At 40.0% G+C, this 8,515-nt stretch overlaps 1 pseudogene; it reads right to left on the bottom strand.

Annotated features, from left to right (window-relative positions):
• Nucleotides 1-2,818: 2,818 nt before the first annotated feature.
• LOC138088832 (U6 spliceosomal RNA) lies at nt 2,819-2,949 on the bottom strand (annotated as a pseudogene).
• Between the last annotated feature and the right edge of the window lie 5,566 nt (nt 2,950-8,515).

Genomic DNA, 8,515 nt, shown 5'->3' with positions numbered 1-8,515 from the left:
CTGACTTTAAAAAACAAGTTTCCATGAATATCTAATCCTATTTGTTCCCTCAATAGCTTTTTATTTGACCTCAGGGTCAGTTCATTAATCTCAGTGCTAAAAATTGTGGAGAATCAGATTGAATCACACAGACCCAAAAGTTCCAAGGAATTCTACTCTTGGTCAAATCACTTCCTAATAGACTAACATAGTCCTCTGTCCCATGGTTGACAGAAGGACATCATGGACATATTCATAAGTTAGGAAATTCAGTGAGCATATCCTGTTCAATGCTGAGAACAAAGTGATAAGTGGAGTATCGTAGTGTTGCAAGCTGGTGAATGATGGACAGACTTACAATGGGCTTATTCTAGACTCTAGTTGGAAATTTCTGTTCAGTTCAGTCACTCAGTTGTGTCCAACTCTTTGCGACCCCATGAATCACAGCACGCCAGGCCTCCCTGTCCATCACCATCTCCCGGAGTTCTCTCAGACTCACGTCCATCGAGTCAGTGATGCCATCCAGCCATCTCATCTGTTGTTCCCTTCTCCTCCTGCCCCCAATCCTTCCCAGCATCAGAGTCTTTTCCAATGAGTCAACTCTTCGCATTAGGTGGCCAAAGTACTGGAGTTTCAGCTTTAGCATCATTCCTTCCAAAGAAATCCCAGGGCTGAGCTCCTTTAGAATTGACTAGTTGGATCTCCTTGCAGTCCAAGGGACTCTCAAGAGTCTTCTCAACACCACAGTTCAAAAGCATCAGTTCTTCGGTGCTCAGCCTTCTTCACAGTCCAACTCTCACATCCATACATGACTACTGGAAAAACCATAACCTTGACTAGACGGACCTTAGTTGGCAAAGTAATGTTTCTACTTTTGAATATGCTATCTACGTTGGTCATAACTTTTCTTCCAAGGAGTAAGCGTCTTTTAATTTCATGGCTGCAATCACCATCTACAGTGATTTTGGAGCCCCCCAAAGTGAATCTGACACTGTTTCCACTGTTTCCCCATCTATTTCCCATGAAGTGATGGGACTGGATGTCATGATGTTCATTTTTTGAATGTTGAGCTTTAAGCCAACTTTTTCAATCTCCACTTTCACTTTCATCAAGAGGCTTTTTAGTTCCTCTTCACTTTCTGCCATAAAAGTGGTGTCATCTGCATATCTGAGGTTATTGATATTTCTCCCAGTAATCTTGATTCCAGCTTGTGTTTCTTCCAGTTCAGCATTTCTCATGATGTACTCTGCATAGAAGTTAAATAAGCAGGGTGACAATATACAGCCTTGACGTACTCCCTTTCCTATTTGGAACCAGTCTGTTGTTCCATGTCCAGTTCTAACTGCTGCTTCCTGACCTGCACATAGGTCTCTCAAGAGGCAGGCCAGGTGGTCTGGTATTCCCATCTCTTGAAGAATTTTCCACAGTTTATTGTTATCCACACAGTCAAAGGCTTTAGCATAGTCAATAAAGCAGAAATAGATGTTTTTCTGGAACTCTCTTGCTTTTTCCACGATCCAGCAATTTACTCCCTCCTTAATTTATTAGTTTACATGGGTATAATTGTTGCTACTTATTTAATTTTTTAAATAAACAGAATGACTTTCTAACTAAGTCCCTCCTTAACTTATTAACCAGACACTTCTGTCCATGGGATTTCCCAGGCAAGAACACTGGAGTGGGTTGCCATTTCTTTCTCCAGGGAATCTTCCCAACCTGAGGACTGAACCCACATCTTCTGCTTGGGAGGCAGATTCTTTACACTGAGCCACCTGGGAAACCCTTTACTTGGGCATATTTGTTGCTTTTTATTTATTAATAATGTTCTCTATGATAACTAAGTAGGATACAGCAGTGATGAGCCTACATTCTAGGAATAAACCTGAAGTAAGGCAGAGTTTTACTAAACTGTAATTGTGTTTCTGGAGTGCTGTTTCTTGAAGTTCTTTTTTATTTATTTATTTATTTATTTTTTACTTTACAATACTGTATTGGTTTTGCCATACATTGACATGAATCCACCACGGGTGTACATGTGTTCCCAAACATGAACCCCCCTCCCACCTCCCTCCCCATAACATCTCTCTGGGTCATCACTGTGCACCAGCCCCAAGCAGGCTGTATCCTGCATCGGACATAGACTGGTGATTTGATTCTTACATGATAGTATACATGTTACAGTGCCATTCTCCCAAATCATTCCACCCTCTCCCTCTCCCTCTGAGTCCAAAAGTCCGTTATACACAGCTGTGTCTTTTTTGCTGTCTTGCATACAGGGTCATCATTGCCATCTTTCGAAATTCCATATATATGTGTTAGTATACTGTATTGGTGTTTTTCTTTCTGGCTTACTTCACTCTGTATAATCGGCTCCAGTTTCATCCATCTCATCAGAACTGATTCAAATGTATTCTTTTTAACAGCTGAGTAATACTCCATTGTGTATATGTACCACAGCTTTCTTTTCCATTCATCTGCTGATGGACATCTAGGTTGTTTCCATGTCCTGGCTATTATAAACAGTGCTGCGATGAACATTGGGGTACATGTGTCTCTTTCAATTCTGGTTTCCTCAGTGTGTATGCCCAGCAGTGGGATTGCTGGGTCATAAGGTAGTTCTATTTGCAATTTTTTAAGGAATCTCCACACTGTTCTCCAAAGTGGCTGTACTAGTTTGCATTCCCACCAACAGTGTAGGAGGGTTCCCTTTTCTCCACACCCTCTCCAGCATTTATTGCTTGCATATTTTTGGATTGCAGACATTCTGACTGGTGTGAAATGGTACCTCATTGTGGTTTTGATTTGCATTTCTCTAATAATGAGTGATGTTGAGCATCATAAAAATATGGAACGCTTCACGAATTTGCGTGTCATCCTTGCACAGGGGCCATGCTAATCTTCTGCGCAGGGGCCATGCTAATCTTCTCTGTATCGTTCCAATTTTAGTACATGTGCTGCCGAAGCGAGCACCGTTTCTTGAAGTTCTTTTGAGTTCTTTGTTCTCTTTTCTCAGCTCCAAATCTCCTTTAAGAACTTTTATTTTGTGCTTGTAAAATGAAGATACTTAAAACACAATCACAAAAATGACATACAAATGCTCTGGACTTTGTAGGTGACTACTTCACAGTCAAGCATTTTCACATACTTTCATTGTCTGTGATTATATTTACTTTTAGCCAAAACCAAAATTTTCACACTGATATCATTGCCCTTTGGAGGTCCAAAGTCATATATTTCTAGGTCCCAGATTTCTGAATTTGAAAAATCTAACTCTAGAATAAAACACTTGCAAAGAATTCCACAGTCCTCTCAGGTCAGAGAAACACTGTCTATCCCTTACTCTGGTAGGGAAAGAATTAATTAAAAGAAGCGTTAACCATTAGTACCATAGATGCTGCGTGATGTTATTATTCGGATTAGCTGGATGAGAATGGCTGTAAGTGTTGTTGAGTGAAATAATCATATCTACCTGAGAGGCTATGTCATTGGTTCAGTTACTAGGGATTGTGTACACATCAAAAAGAACTTCACCATGAAAAGGTGACTTGCGGTGCTATGTATGATACAGGGGAAAAATGGAATCTGTTACCTGAGTACCAAAAGAAGCTTTTATTTTATTGTTTGGCTATGAAGTGTGGCTTAGTTCTCCAACTAGGGATTGAACCCAAGCCGCAAGTGAAACTAGACTCCTAACTTCTAAACTACCAGGGAATTCCCCCAAAAGAAGCTTTTTTTTTTTTTTTTAAATCCCCAAGGAAGCTTTTAGTTTTAGATTCCCAAATAGGTGAATTTTGAGAAGTAGACATTTAAGAAAATGATTTGGTCTCAAGATGGTTCCAAATGAATTTTTCCTCAAGCACATTTCTTCTAGATTTTTTTCCCCTTCATAGACATTTAATCTGCATGCTTCTGATTTATTTACTCCTGACTCATCAAAGTCTGTTTTTAAAGTGTTCTTTGATGTCTAAGGAACCTAAATAACTTTTGTAAGAAATGTTTAAGTCTGGAAATCGTGTTTGCAGCACAAAATAAAACATGCATAAGCCAGTTTGAATTGCCATAAATACCACTCTGATAATCTGCTATAAGGCTCTTTGTAATCATCTTGTGACTGACTTGCTCCTTGGATAGAGGCAAACTTGAGTCAAGAAGCATAAAACCTGCATTCTTTTCCTGCCTCCCTACTAAAGATACAATGGGGTGCTATCTTCAAAAGTGAAATATTTTATTTGCAATCAAACTCAAACCACTGTTTCATTTCTTTAAAAAATGATTATCCGGTAGTTTCTATATCACTGATATTGGGAAGATGACAGATCTGAAAGTTTTAACTGTTAATAGAAAAGAATAATCTAATTTCTTGAATTTTGGAGTAGCTAAGTTTAGCTTGGGTTTCCCAGGTGGCTCAGTGGTAAAGAATCTGCCTGCAATGCAGGAGACACAAAAGATGTGGGTTCAGGCCCTGTGTCAGGAAGATCCCCTGAAGCAAGAAATGACAACACACCCCAGTATTCTTGCCTGAAAATTCCCATGGATAGAGGAGTGTGACAGGCTACACAGTCCAAAATCACGACTGAACCACTAAGCACGCACACATATTCTACTGAAATAGTAATATTTACTAATAAGAAGTGAGCATTTACTACAGAGTAAACATTTCCCATAAATTGCCTAATTTACCAATGTAGAAATCTGATGCAATACTCTTACTATCCCCATTTTACAGATTAAACATATTGGGTCTGAGATCAGTTAAGTAACTTGCATGAAGACAATTGCACAGAGGCAGAGTGGAACACAAGAAGTCTTATCCCAGGACTATGCCTTCATCAGATGGCTGTTTCTCTCTCCTCTCTGTGTACATTTCAAAATTAATTTCCTCAATTGGGTTCTACATTCCCTTGAGTCCTTGGTGCTTGAGTCTTACTTTGGAATAATAATAATAATGATAATAATCTACACTACTTACAAATCCCTCTAGTTCATGTAGCAGATTCACACGTGGTGTCTCTTCTTGGATCCTATGACTCTCCTCTGAGCTAGACAGGAAAGATATTATTATCAGCAATATCACCCAATGGAGAAGATATTCAGTGCAAAGGAAGAAACCATTATTTTTGCATGTGAGAAAAACCATGTCACCCTGATTTTAAATGTCACCCCAATTTTGAAAATAGCCTCTGGCTTCTCTGTGAAATCACTGGAATGAATGGTAGAAGACAAGTAGCACTCCTGTGCATGAATAAACCATGAAATATATTTGACAATAAAATTTTCAATTAATGTGGAAATATTTGCTCTGAGTCTCGGCTCTTGAGGATTTAAGTCTTGGCCAAATATTAAAAATATGTTTTATTTCATTGCACAAAGTACCTTGCAGAAGATTAGATTCCTGAGAAACTAAAAACTGCTATTTTTTGAGAATCCTGAATATGAATTAAGCTGATGGATGGGCCATGTTGGGAGAATTGGTTTCTTTGAGACACTAAATAGCCTTTACCCTTGCTCAGTGTGGCTCTGTTAGAGACACTGTAGCTTTTACCATGACTGACTCTTAGGTACTAGTTTTCTCAGGTCTCTTGGTTCTTTGTGGAACCCTCAATTCAGTGATGAAGCCAAAAAATAATAAAATTTTTAAAAAGGAAGTGGATCAAAGATTTTTGACCAAAGCGTTTATGTAGAGTTGTGTACTTAAAGAAAAGATCTGTGTGATATCACAGATAGATACACAGTCACACATCTTAGATTGTTTTAAAGATTGCAGGGTAGGTATTTTACTGTGCACAGTGACACAATGGGAGACAGTGCAACAATTAAAGTGAATGAAGCTGAACCCCATGGATCATGATGGGTTAATGTGGAACCAGAATGTTAAGTGAAAAAAAGAACAAGACGCAGATGTGTATTCATAGCATACCAGTTCTGTGAAGTGTTAGTCGCTCAGTTGCACCCAACTCTTTGTGATCCATAGACTGTAGCCTGCTAGGTTCCTCTGTCCATGGAATTCTCCAGGCAAGAATACGGGAGTGGGTTGCTATTCCCTTCTGCAGGGGATTTTCCCAACCCAGGGACTAAATCTGGGTCTCCTGCATCGCAGGTGGATTTTTCACCATCTGAACCACCAGGGAAGTTTGCTGCTGTCCATGGGGTCACAAAGAGTCAGACATGACTTAGCAACTAATTAACAACAAGTTCTGTGAAGATAGTAACATGTAAGAGTGCCTGATTGTTTTATGTAGCTAAAATATAAAGATGTCTGTGGTAAAGGTAAACATTAAATCCAGGGTAGTGATTGGTTCCTCCACTTCCCTGGTGGCTCAAGGGATGACGGACGAAGGTTGGAGGTGGGAGTTGGGTTCTGACTGGAAACCTCCACGTTGTGGCAGAAGTGATGCTGTGCAGCCTTGGACCTAGCCTTTGAAGGTATAGAAACTCCTGCTTTTGTGCTTGGGGACACAGCTTTCATGCTGTAAGGAAGCTCAGACTGTCTTGCTGGAGAGAGAGGCCACTTGAGGATGCTGTGGAGGGACAATCGCAATGTAGGCAAGACTTCTTGGACCTTCCAGACCATGACTGAGGCCAGCCTTTATCACACGGAGCAGAGAAACACAGGCTACCTGCAGAATCCAGATCAATTTTCATTCATCATTTTAACACAATAAGTTTTAGAGGGTTTGTTACTCAGCGATTGATAACTAAAATGGTCAGGTAGTTTGCATCGTCTTTGTTAGGAGACCATGAAATGCTAAGAAACTATGTAGAATTCATGAGGACAGGCTTTCTCTCCTCTCCCTAATGTTATCTTTATTCCATGTGCACATCAGATTTTAATTTTATTCTGCTTCTAACAGGCTTATTCCCATATCTGTGCTTATTTTTGAACACATAAACCCCAATTTTCAGTCTAGAATGATTTTGCTTCATGTCTGCCTGAGTTAGCATTATCTTTGGGGGAAATTCTTTACTCAGAGAGCCTAAGAACAACTACATTGCTTGTGGATTCCAGCCATGCAATGCTTTTAGAGATATATTCATAGCAGTGCATTTGCAGAATTTATTGGGAATAAAATCAGTAAAATCTAATGATGATCTCTTTCAAAGATTTATTTGGTAAAATCTGCAGGTATGGGGGGCCAATATGGTGACAGAATAATTGCTGAGTCACTGTCAAGGCATTGTTCTATTTAATGTCTGCAATTTCACACAAGCCAAGCGGAACTAATCAAAATATTGAAGGTAGGTTCTTGCTGCTAATGCTCCCCCAACACTTACCAAGAGAACTGTTTACAAGGCCAAAAATATGACTTTATATATTGTGAGTGAATTGGATTTTTAAAATAATAAACTGTGGTTGAAATGAAGCAATCATTCTTTCTAAAGAGAACTATTAGTGATGTTTTCAGTGATTAAGTTCTGATTGTGCCTGAAGCTGGTACCTTTGGGGGTAACACAAGCAAAGGCTTAAGCAACTCCACTCATTTTGGATACATTTACCTGTTTTTCACAACAGAATCTCTCTGTGTATATGTGAGAGCTTCTGTATGAAGGGTGGTGGGCTTCCTCTGACATCCTCTTCTTGTGTGTGCCCCTCCCAGCCAGGACTAACCCCATAAGGTGGTGGGGAATGGGAGAGGTAACCTCAGTTGGCCTCTTCATTCTCGCCTGTTACCCTCTCATTGACCTTCCTCCCAGATACTCTCAGTGCTTGCCAGCCTTGTCCTTGACCCCTAAAGTTTTCAAATCAGATCCTCATTCTTACTCAGTCTTTTCCCCAGAATATTCTTGGTCCTTACATTAGAATTCAGCCAACCTGTCTTCTTTTCTTTTTCTTCTTTTTTTAAACTTTTCATTTTTTATTGGGGTATAGCCTATTAACAATGTTGTGATGGTTTCAGGTGAGCAGTGGAGGCTTAGTCATACATATACATGTATCCATTCTCCCCCAGAGCAGCAGCAGCAGCATTCTCCCTGAAATTCCCCTCTCATCCAGGCTGCCACATAACATTGAACAGAGCTCCATGTGCTATACAGTAGGTCCTTGTTGGTTATCCATTTTAAATATAGCAGAGTGTACATGTCCATCCCAAACTCCCTATCTATCTCTTCTACCCATCCTTCCCATCAGCAATCACAAGTTCGTTTTCTAAATGGCAGTCCTTGGACCTAAGAACCCAATACATGGTTGTGTGTCAGCCCAAATGAGGGTCCCAAGGATGAAATTTTTAGGACACAGGAAAAAAATACTTTGAGACAAAAAGGCTACTGGTTTTCTCTGAAATTAACAACCAAACTCTTGGTGGTTTCACGCAGCAGAGCTCAGCAGTTTACCAGCCGTCTGATCCAGAGCCGTGGGAGTTTCATCATCTCTGATCTCTTGAACACAGCATGATCTCAGAGGGGAGAGAAAAAGCCCAGCAACAGTGAGAAAATCGGTCAAAATCATCTTGTTCCTTTTTTTGTATCAGACAAAGAATCGCCTTCAGAACTGGGGATGTAGGTTCAGGGATGGAATTTTGGAGTAGGGGAGGGGCTATCA

Source organism: Capricornis sumatraensis, chromosome 11 (assembly GCF_032405125.1).
Source record: "Capricornis sumatraensis isolate serow.1 chromosome 11, serow.2, whole genome shotgun sequence".
NCBI classification, from domain to species: domain Eukaryota; kingdom Metazoa; phylum Chordata; class Mammalia; order Artiodactyla; family Bovidae; genus Capricornis; species Capricornis sumatraensis.
The sequence above is the reverse complement of the archived record's forward strand: the minus strand, read 5'-3'. Positions and strand labels throughout refer to the sequence as shown.